The sequence below is a fragment of the Lepidochelys kempii genome, chromosome 2 (genome assembly GCF_965140265.1).
Source record: "Lepidochelys kempii isolate rLepKem1 chromosome 2, rLepKem1.hap2, whole genome shotgun sequence".
NCBI classification, from domain to species: Eukaryota; Metazoa; Chordata; order Testudines; family Cheloniidae; genus Lepidochelys; species Lepidochelys kempii.
In genome coordinates, this window is record NC_133257.1 from 128,712,980 (window position 1) to 128,729,089 (window position 16,110).

The window sequence follows — 16,110 nt, forward strand, 5'->3', positions numbered from 1 at the left end:
CGGTCTTTCCCCCTTTCATCCAAAGCAATTGCTAATGAATCCTTATATAAATGCAAATTACTTGCCCAAAGTGAGAGTAATCAGCATAGTGCAGAGGCCATGCATGGAGCAGGTGTAAAAATGCATTGACTACGTTCTTTCTTTCTTAACCCTCTTTTGAATGAACTCCCATGGTTAATCAAAGACAAAACCAAGAGAGTTCCTACATTCCGTTGACTCTTTGGATTTTTGGGAGTCAGGCACTATCGCTCCCTTCTGAGCAACTGGTTTCTCACATTTCCTTTCCTAGCTATTGGTTTCTCAGCTTACATGAAGTCGGAATTTGGTCCATTAAAATGGAGGCTCTCTCCTTCCTTTGACTGTACCACTAATCAGTAACTATTGTTTGAGAAAGCACCAGTTGAGGCCTTACATTTTTGCTTTTGTTAAACAACAAATGAATTGAGAAGCAACCAAAATGGAGATTTGTGTGATGTCTGTGGATGCCTGTTCTGAAAGATTTAATTACACAACATTACCCTGGGTAATATCCACATCATGTTTTGTTGACTTCCTCAGATTAAGGTTCATGACCCAGATAATCTCATGTCATACAATATAACATGCTGGATTATAAAGGTTTTATGAATTAAAATAGGCCAATTCTCTCTCTCTCAATATAAAATGTTGGGCTTTTGTGCTGCAGAATCCCATGACAAATTGAGCATCGTACAGCCATTCACAAACTTTGACAACACAGATTCGGTTATCTTCATTGACTTGGGTCCTGATGATACATGTGCAAAACTCAAAAGATTTAAACAACAGTCCTGCACTGGGATCAGCTGTGCCTGTATGGAGTCCTATTGATGTCACGGACGATCTGCACAGGTGCAGGTACCAATGAAAAACTGGGGCCTTACTTTAGGCTCAGAACCCCCAGAGTTTCATTTTGAGCCTCAGTCTCATGGAATCCAACACATAAAACAAAATTTCAGCTGATTTTAGTCCAAAACCACATTCTTATAGAACAATCCTATGAAATATAATAGGGGAGAAACCAATAGGGTTCTATGAGAGTTATTCTTGCAGACTTATATAATTTAATAGAGTGAGAATCCTTTCCATAGATTTTCCCAGCCATCCTATGAAATAATATAGCAGGTATGTATTTTTCTATTAAATTCTGTAGGGCTGTCTTATAAGAGCTTGTACATTATGTGCTTACATTAGAAACTACAAATAGGCTCAGGTTCCTTAACTTCCATATTTTTCATTTTAATTTTTTGCAATCCTGGCCTTAGTATTGTGTTGCTATTAGGGCTGTTGACTAATCGCAGTTAACTCACACAATTAACTAAACAAAATTAATCCTGATTAATTGCGCTGTTAAACAATAGAATACCAATTGGAATTTATTAAATATTTTGAATGTTTTTCTACATTTTCAAATATATTGATTTCTGTTACAACACAGAATATGAAGTGTGCAGTGCTCACTTTATATTATTATTTTTATTACAAATATTTGCACTGTAAACAAAAGAAATAGTATTTTTCAATTCACCTCATACAAGTACTGTAGTGCAATCTCTTTATCGTGAAAGTGTAACTTACAAATGTAGATTTTTTTTTGTGATGTAACTGCACTCAGAAACAAAACAATGTAAAACTTTAGAGCCTACAAGTCCACTCAGTCCTACTTCTTTTTCAGCCAATTGCTAAGACAATCAAGTTTGTTTGCATTTAAAGGAGATAATGCTGCCTGCTTCTTATTTATAATGTCATGTGAAAGTGAGAACACACGTTCACATGGTACTTTTGTAGCCAGCTTTGCAAGGTATTTACGTGCCAGATATGCTAGACATTCATATGCACCTTCAGGCTTTGGCCATCATTCCAGAGGACATGCTTCCAGGCTGATGATGCTCATTAAAAAATAATGCATTAAGTAAATTTGTGACTGAACTCCTTGGGAGAGTACTGTATGTCTCCTGTTCTGTTTTACCCGCATTCTGCCACATATTTCATGTTATAGCAGTCTTGGATGATGACCCAGGGCATGTTTGTTTTAAGAACACTTTCACAGCAGATTTGACAAAATGCAAAGAAAGGTACCAATATGAGATTTCTAAAAATAGATACAGCACTCAACTCAAGGTTTAAGAATCTGAAGTGCTGTCCAAAATCTGAGAGGGACGAGGTGTAGACCATGTTTTCAGAATTCTTAAAAGGGCAACACTCAGATGCAGAAATGACAGAACCTGAACCATCAAAAAAGAAAAGCAACCTTCTGCTGGTGATATCTGACTCAGATGAGGAAAATGAACATATGTTGGTCTGCTCTGCTTTGGATCGTTAACGAGCAGAACCCGTCATCAGCATGGACGCATGTCCTCTGGAATGGTGGTTGAAGCATGAAAGGACATATAAATCTTTAATGCATCTGGCACGTAAACATCTTGCAACACCAGCTGCAACAGTGCCATGTGAATACCTATTCTCACTTTCAGGTGACATTGTAAACAAGAAGCAGGCAGCATTATCTCTGCAAATTGTAACCAAAATTGTTTGGCATGAAGTAGGACTGAGTGGACTAGCAGCCTCTAAAGTTTTACATTGTTTTATTTTTGAATTTAATTATTTTTGGTACATAATTCTACTTTTGTAAGTTCAACTTTCATGATAAAGAGATTGACAGTACTTGTATTTAGTGAATTGAAAAATACTATTTCTTTTATTTTTACTGTGCAAATATTTGTAATAAAAATAAATATAAAGTGAGCACTGTACATTTTGTATTCTATGTTGTAACTGAAATAAATATATTTGAAAATGTAGAAAACATCCAAAAATATTTAAATAAATGGTATTCTGTTTTTAACAGTGTGATTAATCACAATTATTTTTTTTTAATTCCTTGACATCCCTAGTTGCTATATAAAAGCTTTACATAACTTTAGTCCTTTGTATGAAGTTGCAGACAAGTCCAGCTATATTTGCATTTAAAATACCCAGTTTAGGAGATAACTGTGCAGGGATCATTGGGTGGAAAAATGGGCCTTCCAGACAGAATTTGTGCTTTTAAATTATACAGTACATTAAAACCCTTACATACTATAGTAATGGAAACTGACCAGATTGATACGGGATGTAACATTTTCAAAAATGCCTACGTCCCATTTTCAAATGTGACGTATATAAGTAACGATATTGTGGAAAAATTTACCCTGATTCTAGTCTTGCATCCCATACTTATGTGGTTCATTCAGCTGAAGACAGTAGAACTATTCATATAATTATAAGTATTGCAGGACTGGGCTCATAATATCTAGAAATGTCAGTTCAAAATATTTACAACAGACATCTAATTTTTGCCAGGAAATAGGCAGAAAAATGAGTTGTAAATGGACCAAGGGATAATGAGGTAGTGACACTCAAAGAAGGAAGCAGTATGTTTCTTCCTCATTAACACCCAAAGAGTATGGTGCTGAGAGGTGGTAAAATTCTCAGGACAGACAGTAGCTTATTTGTAAGTGGAACTTAGTGTTAATAATCAAGATTCTGATTAACACCTTGTAGTTGGTAGCTAAGTTGGTTTATTATAATTTTTTTAGTCCCAGTTTCTATTAAAATTCACTTACAAAGTACTTTATTTTGGGAAATATGTGGGGAGGGACATTCCTAGTAATTTCATTAAATATTTATTTCCCTTTTAGTTCTCTAATGAAGCATCCTTGTTGCATCTATGGCTGAAAGATTAAAGTTCATGAAAAAAAGAGGAGAAAATAATTATAATAGCCCTTTTTTCTTTAAAGGTTGGGGAATATACTGAATGCAAACTGACATTTTTTTTCTGAGGGAGGCAACACTTATTAAAATTTCCAGGAACTGTTAGTGGGAAGAAGGAGTTCAAGAATGACAGAAACTTAAATCTAATTAAATTGCCTTTGTCAGCCATTTATTATTTATTTCTCTGTGTGGATGTAGTTTCAATGCTGACCTTTAAAGACTATTATTTATTGCTCGTACTTACAGGAGCACCCAAAATGTGCTGGGTGCTATGCAGACCTTTTTTTTATATTTATTTCTGTTTATAATACATCTTTCATGCAACCTCAAGGCACTCTTGCCATGAATTAAAAACACAATTGCATAGCCAAGCCAGCAGCACATCCTCATTCCAAACAGAACATACATGATTGGTAATGAAAACAGTTCTGCACAATGCCCCACCTCACTCACAAAGAGCACCCATCATAATATTCTTACCTCCCAAAATGCCTGAGGAAATAAACAGGCCTGCAGCATACCTGAAGACCAAAGGTTCTGGACTATTGCAGATAAAAGTGTGGAGTAAATTTAAAAGTTAAGAGCACCTAAAAGAGAGAGTCTTGCTAGCAACTCCCTCTTTTCTACATAGAGGCATTTTCAGTTCTGGCACCTCCACCATTTTCATTTCTGCCACTAGAACTATAGCATTAAGGTGGAGAGGGAGAAAGGGACACGATCCTTGCTCTGAGGTGTTCACAACTGGAGATGACAAGCCGCGTATTGAGTTGGGGGAGAGGGATAAAATACAAACAATCAAACTTTAAAAAAAAAAATGTCTATTGTCCCCCACTGCCCCTTATCTGAGCATTGTTAGTTGTCAGTGTTCTTCTGGGCACAATAGTAGAAATGGGTCTTGTGGAGGGATTTGAAGAGGAAGACAATAATGGCATTATGGGCTAGTTCAGGAAGAATTTCCCATAGTGTAAAGAAAGTGACAAAGGTGGTTATGAGGGGAGATTCAAACAGCTTATTGAGGCTGGCTGAAGGATCAGAGCAAGGAAAGGTAAAATGGTAATAGACAAGAGAAAATAAGTAGAGAGGGGCAGAATTGAGAAGAGGTTTGAAGGGCAATTAAAGATAAGGAAGGATAAATCCAGTCTGCACATTCAGAACATCCCACCTGAAAGGCAGTGGAAATATATCAAAGTATATTTCTGAAAAGCCACCTTCTACATCAGATGCATTCTATGGTGCTTTACAGAGCCAAACACCCTATAAAGAACAGAACAACAAAAAATTGTCATTATTTAACACCTGTTTCTAAAACACAAACAGAGAATAAACAGTTCAGATCTCTTTTTGAAGCCTTCACCTTTTATAAAGTTCATACATTCATATCTGCCTTCCAAGGTTCATGGCTGAGGCTGGGAAGAGGAATGAAACCTTATTTCTTAAATACATTTTACTCCTCTTTATTGTGGTAGAGCCCAAAGATCGCCCAAAATGGGTCTCTATGGTGCTAGCCACTATACAAACAGAGTAGCCGACAGTTCCTGCCCTGAAATGTTTGCAATCTAAATAGACCAGACAGACACAGGATGGGAGAAGGGGTAGAATGAACAAGCAGACTGAACAATGTGATGTTCCACAATATTGTGTGTGTGTTGGGTTAGTTAGGAGGTGCTAAAGAAAAGGGAAGGGAGATGGGAAGTTGAAGAAAAGAAAAATGAGGGTACGAGGGGCAGGTGTGGACTGAAGCTGAGATGAAGATGTTGTGAGGGAGTAGGTTGGAGCAAACGGTCAGTAAGCTGACTGGCAGAGACAGTCCAGTCAATGCCGTAGAAAGTTCTCTGAGTGTCTGAAGCTGCTTCTGCTGCTGGAGTCTCTGGCTGGTTCCTCTTTGCAGTTTTCCCCCAAGGCCACATAGGAAGGGGAGACACCCCTTGGGTCCTAGTTTCCCCAGAGTTTGTGTGGAGTGGCGTTAGGAGGTCAGGATGTGAAGAGGAATGTAAGATTGAAACAAATCATTCAATTAAAATTGGCCAAGAATGTAGGAAAAATGTTTGCCAAGGGCAGAATGTCAAAGTCAAAGTAAGTGCTTAACATAGGCTAATTAAATGCCATTAATATAAGGACTGCAGCAGTGAGATGCTCAGCAGAAATGCAGACTCTGAAGTACCAGATTCTTCATGACTGTGATATCAAAGCTGATAGCTTCCTAAACTCATGGGTGAAATTCTCTGTGGTAAATCACATCTCTTAGCATGCACCCATATCTCTAGCAACTGAGAGGGAGCCTGAAGACTGCTGAATATCATAATATCCAATTAAACCATTCCAACTCATGAGTGAAGTTCAGAATTCAGTTTGCACATTGCTTGTTTTGTGGCCTTTATTATTGTTTAAGCCAGTTCCAGAAAATACAACTGGAAGAATGTTATAGGAATGTAGCCTAGATTATCATGAGCAAGTTACAGGATATGCCTAACTCAGTAGGAACCAAAATGTCACCAATTAATGTTAAGAAAGCAGATATTCAAGTACATTTGTGACCTGCTGAGATAGACACAACAGCTATATATTGCAGTAATTCTGGGGTTTTACTAAATAATATATGTGTTATTTTATTATATTATTTTATATATTATAATATTATAACAATAGTATATTATTATAATACTATTATATTAGTATTATTTATATATGTGTTGTTTTTTTCCAATAACATTGTACTACATATTGTAAGTTCTCTGGGGAAGGGTCAGGCCTTCCTTTATTTGTATGGTGTCTAGCACCTTGTGGGTGCTAGTTGAAATGGATAGTGAAGGTGATACTACACCATGGTTTATTTATGACAAAGCTATATTTTTGTTTCCATTATCAAACACTATCCTTTCTGGAAAACTAGAGAACATTAGACCCAGAAAAGGAAGGCATTATAGGAGGATACGAGTTATATACGGATTGTAGAATCTATTGGAATATCTTCGTAATGCTATCATAGGAGATAATAGCCTACAACAAAGCAACTTTTCATAATTCCAGAATAGGTGACTCAGAGATTGAGCCAATTGAAGTTTAAAATTCTAACAGACACAAGGACATTTTATCTAGATTTTTTGCCTTATAATAATGATTAAGAATTCTATTCTGTTTTAGCCATGGTGAAAGGGCAATATGACCATAATATAGCCTCTTCATGTACCCAAAGACTGATTCCTACTTTATTTCCTCCTTTGTTTTAGTGCCAGGTGCAATTTATTTATTTATTTATTTTTAAGGAAGTGGTGCTGTTACAAGACCTGAGTCATTTTCAAGCTTGTTCTACAAAATTGGATTAATCCTAAATATATTTAGTAGTTTGTTGGAATAAATCTTACGGTACTTTTTATCCTACTTCTGCTGAATAGAATTAACAATTAGTTAAAGATGAAGTTTAAGAAGTTTCCAGTTTAACATGATTTAACCTGAGTAGGTATTGAAAATATTTTTGTTTCATATATTAATAAATTGATGCCCTCCGATTTTGAGACAAAGTGTTGAAAGGCACATCCTGTCTGCCCCTGAATTTATGAGACAGACTTTGCAGCACAAAATAGAATACTTAGCTCTTTATCCTATTCTCTTCATGTGTAGATGGTAGCTGGTGTTATAGGATCACATAGAATACTCATAATCCAGGAAACTCTACTCGGTTGTGTATGTCTCCCAGAAGGGCTATCCAAAACAATCTGGTTTTGCTTCATGAATTCCCACATGCAAAATTTGAAAATTTGGTGAATTTAGTTAAGGGTGAAATTTCACCTTTTTAGACATGGTGTTTCTTACCAAAAATAAATGCATACATACATAAAGGAAAAGGACAGAAGCAAACCTTGGATCAAATTTAAATTTTTCAAAAAATTATGTTAGGCAAAAACTTGCTTATTTTTCCATCGGAAAAAATAACTGTGGTTTCCCCTCTCCCTTCACTTTTGAGGAAAAACATGAACATTTTAATGCAATACCTCAATTTTTGGATTTTCTCCCCGATCACTTTACTGCACATTTTTTCCACCCAGTTCTACATATCTCACACAACCAGTCACCACTCGGGTCACTGGAGATTACCCATGTGAGTAAAATGAGCAGGATTTGGCCCAACACCTCCAGTGCATTAGTTATGGCACAAATTGGAATGTTTATATACTCAATATATGACACAAGAAAATCTGACTAGGCCAGTAGATAGGGTTACTAACATACTTCAAAAATAAGGGTCTGTTTTCCAAGAACCCCTGCCCTACCTCTCCGCCTATTACTATTATTATTAATATATTATGTATTATTAATTAATTAATAATCAGTATTCATCTACAATTGCTACGGGGATTTCCTGCTGCTTTTTGCAGCACTCAGCAACTCCCAACCTTGTTGTACAGACGTGGAAAAATAAGGGTCGTCCCTTGTAATAAAGGACTGTTGACAACCCTACCAGTAGTTATGCAAGAATAGAAAGTGTTATGTTTCATGGCATAACACAGAGAAGTTAGATAAAACACAGAATTCGCTTGTTGGAAGGTTGCAACATAACACTACTTTATTTGTTAGAAATAAAAATGATAAAGTGCAAGAACCCATAAACAGAGAGAGACAAGGCAGGCTCTCCTTAAAACATAAAGACAAAACTCACCCCACCTTACCCTAGGCTGTCTACCAGTGAACTGACTCCTAGGCCCAGATTGCACACTTTCCTGCAGAGCTCCTTAGCCTGCAAGCAGGAAAACCCCCCAAATTTAAAATGACAGCTTGTAATTTTCACAATTTTCAATACACCACAAAAGAAGCAAGAATCAGTAAACAGAATATCACAGAGTAGACGTGACATCGTGTGCAAGAAGGGGGAATGTAACAGTAGTATGAAAAAAGAACAGGAGTACTTGTGGCACCTTAGAGACTAACAAATTTATGAGAGCATAAGCTTTCGTGAGCTACAGCTCACTTCATCGGATGCATAGAATGGAACATATAGTAAGATAGATAGATATATACATACAGATAAGTTGGAAGTTACCATACAAACTGTGAGAGGCTAATTAGTTAAGATGAGCAATTATCAGCAGGACAAATAAAACAAACAAACAAACAAAAAACGTTTGTAGTGATAATCAAGATGGCCCATTGATACAGTTGGCAAGAAGGTGTTAGGATACTTAACATGGGGAAATAGATTCAATATGTGTAATGACCCAGCCACTCCCAGTCTCTATTCAAACCCAAGTTAATGGTATCTACTTCCCTATAAAAAGAAAATGAGTACTTGTGGCACCTTAGAGACGAATAAATTTATTTGATCATAAGCTTTTGTGAGCGACAAACTTCATCGGATGCATTCAGTGGAAAATACTGTGGGGAGATTTATATATATACATAGAGAACATAAAACAATGAGTGTTACCATACACACTGTAACAAAAGTGATCATTTAAGGTGAGCTATTACCAGCAGGAGAGCGGGGCGGAGGGGGGGAACCTTTTGTAGTAATAATCAAGGTAGGCCATTTCCAGCAGTTGACAGGAACCTCTGAGGAACAGTGGGGGGTGGGGGGGAATAAACATGTGGAAATAGTTTTACTTTGTGTAATGACCCATCCACTCCCAGTCTTTATTCAAGCCTAAGTTAATTGTATCCAGTTTGCAAATTAATTCCAATTCAACAGTCTCTCGTTGGAGTCTCTTTTTGAAGTTTTTTTTGTTGAAGAATTGTCACTTTTAGGTCTGCAATCGAGTGACCAGAGAGATTGAAGTGTTCTCCGACTGGTTTTTGAATATTATAATTCTTGACATCTGATTTGTGTCCATTTATTCTTTTACATAGAGACTGTCCAGTTTGACCAATGTACATGGCAGACGGGCATTGCTGGCATATGATGGCATATATCATATTGGTAGATGTGTTGGTGAACGAGCCTCTGATAGTGTGGATGATGTGGTTAGGTCCTATGATGGTGTCCCCTGAATAGATATGTGGACACAGTTGGCAATGGGCTTTGTTGCAAGGATAAGTTCCTGGGTGTGGTTCTGTTGTGTGGTGTGTGGTTGCTGGTGAGTATTTGCTTCAGGTTGGTGGGCTGTCTGTAAGCAAGGACTGGCCTGTCTCCCAAGATCTGTGAGAGTGATGGGTTATCCTTCAGGATAGGTTGTAGATCCTTGATGATGCGTTGGAGAGGTTTTATTTGGGGGCTGAAGGTGATGGCTAGTGGCATTCTGTTATTTTCTTTGTTGGGCCTGTCCTGTAGTAGGTGACTTCTGGGACTCTTCTGGCTCTGTCAATCTGTTTCTTCACTTCAGCAGGTGGGTACTGTAGTTGTAAGAATGCTTGATAGAGATCTTGTAGGTGTTTGTCTCTGTCTGAGGAGTTGGAGCAAATGCGGTTGTATCGTAGAGCTTGGCTGTAGACAATGGACCGTGTGGTGTGGTCTGGATGAAAGCTGGAGGCATGTAGGTAGGAATAGCGGTCAGTAGGTTTCTGGTATAGGGTAGTGTTTATGTGACCATGGCTTATTAGCACCGTAGTGTCTGGGAAGTGGATCTCTTGTGTGGACTGGTCCAGGCTGAGGTTGATGTTGGGATGGAAATTGTTGAAATCATGGTGGAATTCCTCAAGGGCTTCTTTTCCATGGGTCCTGATGATGAAGATGTCATCAGTGTAGCACATGTTGAGTAGGGGCATTAGGGGATGAGAGCTGAGGAAGCATTGTTATAAAAATAAAAATAAAAATGCCATAAAAATGTTGGCATACTGTGGGGCCATGCGGGTGCCCATAGCAGTGCTGCTGATTTAAAGGTATACATTGTCCCCAAATGTGAAATAGTTATGGGTGAGGCCAAAGTCACAAAGTTCAGCCACCAGGTTTGCCGTGACATTATCGGCGGTCGGAATATGAACAAGAGGCTGCTAGGCAGCTCTCCAACACCACTTTCTACAAGCCATTACCCTCTGATCCCACTGAGGGTTACCAAAAGAAACTACACCATTTGCTCAAGAAACTTCCTGAAAAAGCACAAGAACAAATCCACACAGACACACCCCTGGAACCCTGACCTGGGGTATTCTATCTGCTATCCAAGATCCATATACCTGGAAATCCTGGATGCCCCATCATCTCAGGCATTGGCACCCTGACAGCAGGATTGTCTGGCTATGTAGACTCCCTCCTCAGGCCCTACACTACCAGCACTCCCAACTATCTTCGAGACACCACTGACTTCCTGTGGAAACTACAATCCATCGGTGATCTTTCTGAAAACACCTAAAGACTGAAAGTGGATGGGTCATTACACAAAGTAAAACTATTTCCCCATGTTTATTCCCCCCACTGTTCCTCAGACGTTCTTGTCAACTGTTGGAAATGGCCCACCTTGATTATCACTACAAAAGATGTTCCTCTCCTCCCCTGCTCTCCTCCTGGTAATAGCTCACCTTAAGTGATCACTCTTGTTACAGTGTGTATGGTAACACCTATTGGTTCATGTTCTGTGTGTATATAAATCTGCCCACTGTAATTTCCACTGAATTCATCTGATGAAGTGAGCTGTAGCTCACGAAACCCTATGCTCTAATAAATTTGCTCTAATAAATTTCTGTAAGGTGCCACAAGTACTCCTTTTCTTTTTGCGAATACAGACTAACATGGCTACTACTCTGAATACTTCACCATTAATTCAGGCTCAGCAGTTTCTCATTGGAGTCTGTTTTTGAAGCTTTTCTGTTTCAAAATTGCCACCCTTAAATCTTTTACTGAGTGGCCACAGAGGCTGAAGTGTTCTCCTACCAGTTTTTGAATGTTATGATTCTTGATGTCAGGTTTGTTTCCACTTATTCTTTTGTGTACAGACTGTCCAGTTTGGCCAATGTACATGGCAGAGGGGCATTGCCTGGACCAGTCCACACAAGCGGTCCATTTCCTGGACACTACTGTGCTAATAAGCGATGGTCATATAAACATCATCCTATACCAGAAACCTACTGACTGCTATACTTACCTACATGACTCCAGTTTCCATCCAGGACACACCACACGATCCATTGTTTACAGCCAAGAAAACACAAAATATAAATGGGCAGAGTCTGTTAGTGTTCAGAAATGTGTCCAATAATGTTACAGATGGTAAAATGAATTTAAGCAGAAATAGGAAGATGCAGCTGCAAAACTTACAGGACAGTTAGTATCCACTGTGCATGCTGTATCATAGCATAGTGTCATAACACTCTAGATATGTAAAAGATTTTTTTTGGTCATCTAATTCTATTCCCCCGAAAATGCAGGATTGTTCCCAATGGTTTATTTTCAGAGCTTTGTCCAGTCTTATTTTAAATGGCATGTGTGTCCACTATTCGTTTTTGTAAGCTGTGCCACAGCCTACTAGAGTTACCGTAATAATTTCTTAACTTGTTTGTCTTCAGTCTGTTAATCAGTGGTATAGGGAAAACAGTGCTCCAATATCATTTGACCAATGTTGTTCTAATAAAACAGCCAAATATTTGATATCTTGCAGTAATGATCTCAAAGAAAGATAAAACACTAAATAGAGCTCTTTACACATGCTAAATGAAACAGAAACCATACAAATGATCTCCTGCAAAACTCTTTTCAGATACACCATTAACTTTGGCAGAAATCTGCAAAACTTCTAGTTGCATCCAAAACCAGGCAACTTTACATGACACTAGATTTCATTTCAGCCGATTGTCTGCCATGAGACTCCCACGAGTCTGCCCAGACTCCTCCTTTGCTTTCACCAGTATTCTGGGAGGAGAAACCTAGGGTTCTCCTTTAGCTGTCCCCAACAAGCACACATGTGGTGTCATCAGGGATGATTGGCTATCCTGCACTCCTTTTTTTATACATATATTGACTGTAAGCCAACTCCCACATAAATCTATTGGACCTATATTAAGAAGAGTGGATGGTATACTACTTCACTATGCACCTGGAAAAGTAGGATAGGGAACAGGCTGCTGCTGAAGAGCTAGGAGGGAAGGGAGGACATTCAACCAAATGCTGTAGGGAAGGTGGCTAGAAGGCTAATAGACTTTCTCCCAGAAGGCAACTTACTATAAGGGAGAAACTCTGAGCTGCTAGGTCGGGGGCACAAAGTTTCCTTGCATTTAACTTAGGTTGTCTGGAAGTTTGGATGGATTATTTCTCAGTGTAAGACCAATCTTAGAGATCCTCTAAGTGCCATAGACCCCTTAAGGGCTGTTATTCTGGCATCTGATTGCTTTCTGGCCCTGCATTCTCTATATCTGAAGACCATTTAGGCACTTAACCTAGTGCAAAACATTCACAAGCACTAGTACAGTCTTCACAAACTCAGTTTCCTCCTCTCTTCCATCAGTCTGCCAGAATAAGAACATAGGAATGGCCATACTGGGACAGACCAATGGTACATCTCACATCTTCTGACACTGGAGGGTGCCAGATGCTTCAGGGACAATGAACGGAATAGGGCAATTATTGAGTGATCTATTCCCTGTCATCCAGTCCCAGCTTCTGGCAGAGAGGTTCAGGGACACCCAGAGCATGGAGTTGCATCCCTGACCATCTTGGCTAATAGCCATTGATGGACCTATTCTCCTTGAACTTTATCTAATTCTTTTTTTTTAACACAGTTATAATTTTAGCCTTCACAAGATCCCCTGGCACTGAGTTCCACAGGATGACAGTGTCTTATATGAAGAAGTACTTCCTTTTTGTTTGTTTTAAACCTTCTGACTATTAATTTCATTGGATGGCACCTGGTTCCTGTGTTATGTGAAGGGGTAAATAACATTTCCTTAATCACTTTTTTCCATACCACTCATGGGTTTATAAAAATCTGTCATATTCCCCAGCCGCTTAGTTGGCTCTCCTCTAAAATGATCAATCCCAATCTTTATAATCTCTATTCATATGAAAGCTGTTCCATACCCCTAATCATTTTTGTTGTGGTTCTCTGCACCTTTTCCTGTTCTAATATATCTTTTTGAGATAGGGTGACCATGGATTTATATAGTGGCATTATCTTAACATTCTGTTAGCTTTTTTAAGTGCCACTGCACAGTGAACAGATATTTTCAGAGAACTATCGGCATTGACTCCAACATCTCTTTCTTGACTGGTGGGAGCTCATTTAGGCCCCATCACTTTTTTTGTGTAGTTGGGATTATGTTTTCCGATGCATATTACTTTGCATTTATCAACATTTAATTTAATTTGCTATTTTCTTACCCAGTCACCCAGTTTTGTGAGATCCCTTTGTAACTCTTCACAGTCAGCTTTATACTTAACTGTCTTGAATAATTTTGTATCCTCTACAGACTTTGCACCTGCACCATTAACCCCTCTTTCCAGATTATTTATCAATACTTGAATAGAACTAAACCAAGTACAGATTCTTGGGGAACCCCACTATTTATCTTTCTCCACTGTGAAAACTGACTGTTTATACTACCTTTTGTTTGTTATATTTTAACCAGTTACTAATCCATTAGAGGGCCTTCCCATGTTATGCCATGACTACTTACTTTGCTTAAGAGCCTTTGGTGCATGACCTTGTCCAAAGGCTTTCTGAAAGTCCAAGCACACTATAGACTAGGTCACCCTTGTGCAGATGTCTGTTGATCCCCTCAAACAAATTCTAATAGATTGACTCTTCCCCAACATATCATATTCATCTGTGTCTAATAATTCTGTTCTTTACTGTAGTTTCAACCAATGCGTGTGATACTGAATTTAGGCTTAACAGTCTGTAGTTGCCAAGATCACCTCTGGAGCCTTTTTTTTAAAAAGCTGCATTACTTTAGCTATCCTCCAGTTATCTGGTACAGAGGCTGATTTAAGCAATAGGTTACACACCACAGTGAGTAGTTCTCCAATTTTATATTTGAGTTCCTTCAGAACCCTTGGGTGAATACCATCTTATCCTGGTGACTTATTACTGTTTAGTTTATAAATTTGTTTCAAAAGCTGTTCTACTGTCACTGGGACAGTTCCTCAGATTTATCACCTAAAAAGAATGGCTCAGGTGTGGGAATCTCCCTCACATCTTCAGCAATGAAGCCCGATGCAAAGAATTCATTTAAGTTCTCCACAATGGCCTTGTCTTCTTTCAGTGCTCCTTTAGTACTTTGATCACACGATGGCCCCGCTAATTGTTTGGCAGACTTCCTTCATGGCCTGGATCAATATTAAAAGCTTACGGCACCCTACATGATTGATCGATTCAGATTCAGGAAGTGTAATTGGGTTATATAGGGAATTGTTTGTTTTGATGGGTAGGTGAGGGACAGTTTATTTAAACTGATTTTACCTTTAAATTGTGTATGTTTTTTATACTGTATATGCACTTGGAGTGCAAGCCATTGTTTGTTTGTTTTGTTTTAAAGAAAGCAAGCAATAGATTCTGAGCACCTTGCAGGATCAGATACTGAAATTCCAAACTATAGGCAGGATCTGTCTGAGAGTGTGAGATCTTGGGGATACACATACTATGGTGATGAGCACAGTGTAAATGATAGATGGTTTTAGTTGAACTGCAAAGACGTTTTCAGTGGTAGAGATGTTAATGACATAGTAAGCTACCTACTGAATATAGAATTGTGTATGTTAGTAAATTAACTGATAATGAAATACAGAAGTTGACATAGTCACACTAACTGTTACTCTAGGGTTTCTGCCATTTGCCTCTTTCATCCCTATAAGAAAACTATTTTAAAATGTTCTAAAATTTTCCTTCAGAACCAACCAGTAGCATTGATCTGACATTGCAGCATCTCATTTCTAAATGAGACGATCAGTTCAGTCTAGTGCCAGCACAAAAATGTAATTCCATTGATCAGCTGGCAGGGAGATTTAGAATGAAGACTCTGTGTAGATAGTGGCACCTGTCCACCAGACATACAAGAGAACTAATCATCAGTGAAATGTACTTAGCTACCATCATGCTAGGGGCTTGCAATCCTGTTGGGTGGTTTCCAACCAAGGACTTTTAAATGATAATGTGTTTCTATAGGCTAGCTTTTCTTTCCTTTAGGAAAGAAAGAAGTCTGTGTGAAACAATATTCGTATTTTAAACTAGTGTCTTAGGAAATATTTTTTTTCTTTCTTTTTAAAGTGATGTCTGCCTGTCACAAAAGGATTTTCTAAAAAGTAAAAAAACTGATTAAATTGAGGTGATATGTATTCGTAGCTGTAGCTATGGAAAAGCAGAGTCCACTTCATCACAATACAGTCATTCACTCCAGGAATTAAAAGCACAATAAAAAAGGAAGCTTCAGAAATGTTCGACATATACCTTGTTTGAAGTTATAAATGTATAAATAGCTGAAAACCGT

General features: G+C 38.3%; 1 protein-coding gene across 4 annotated transcripts in view; it reads left to right on the top strand.

The window, feature by feature from the left end:
• Positions 1-16,110, top strand: part of CDH10 (cadherin 10) — a 146,343-nt gene that overhangs the window by 54,716 nt on the left and 75,517 nt on the right. The gene's annotated exons all lie outside the window — the stretch shown is intronic.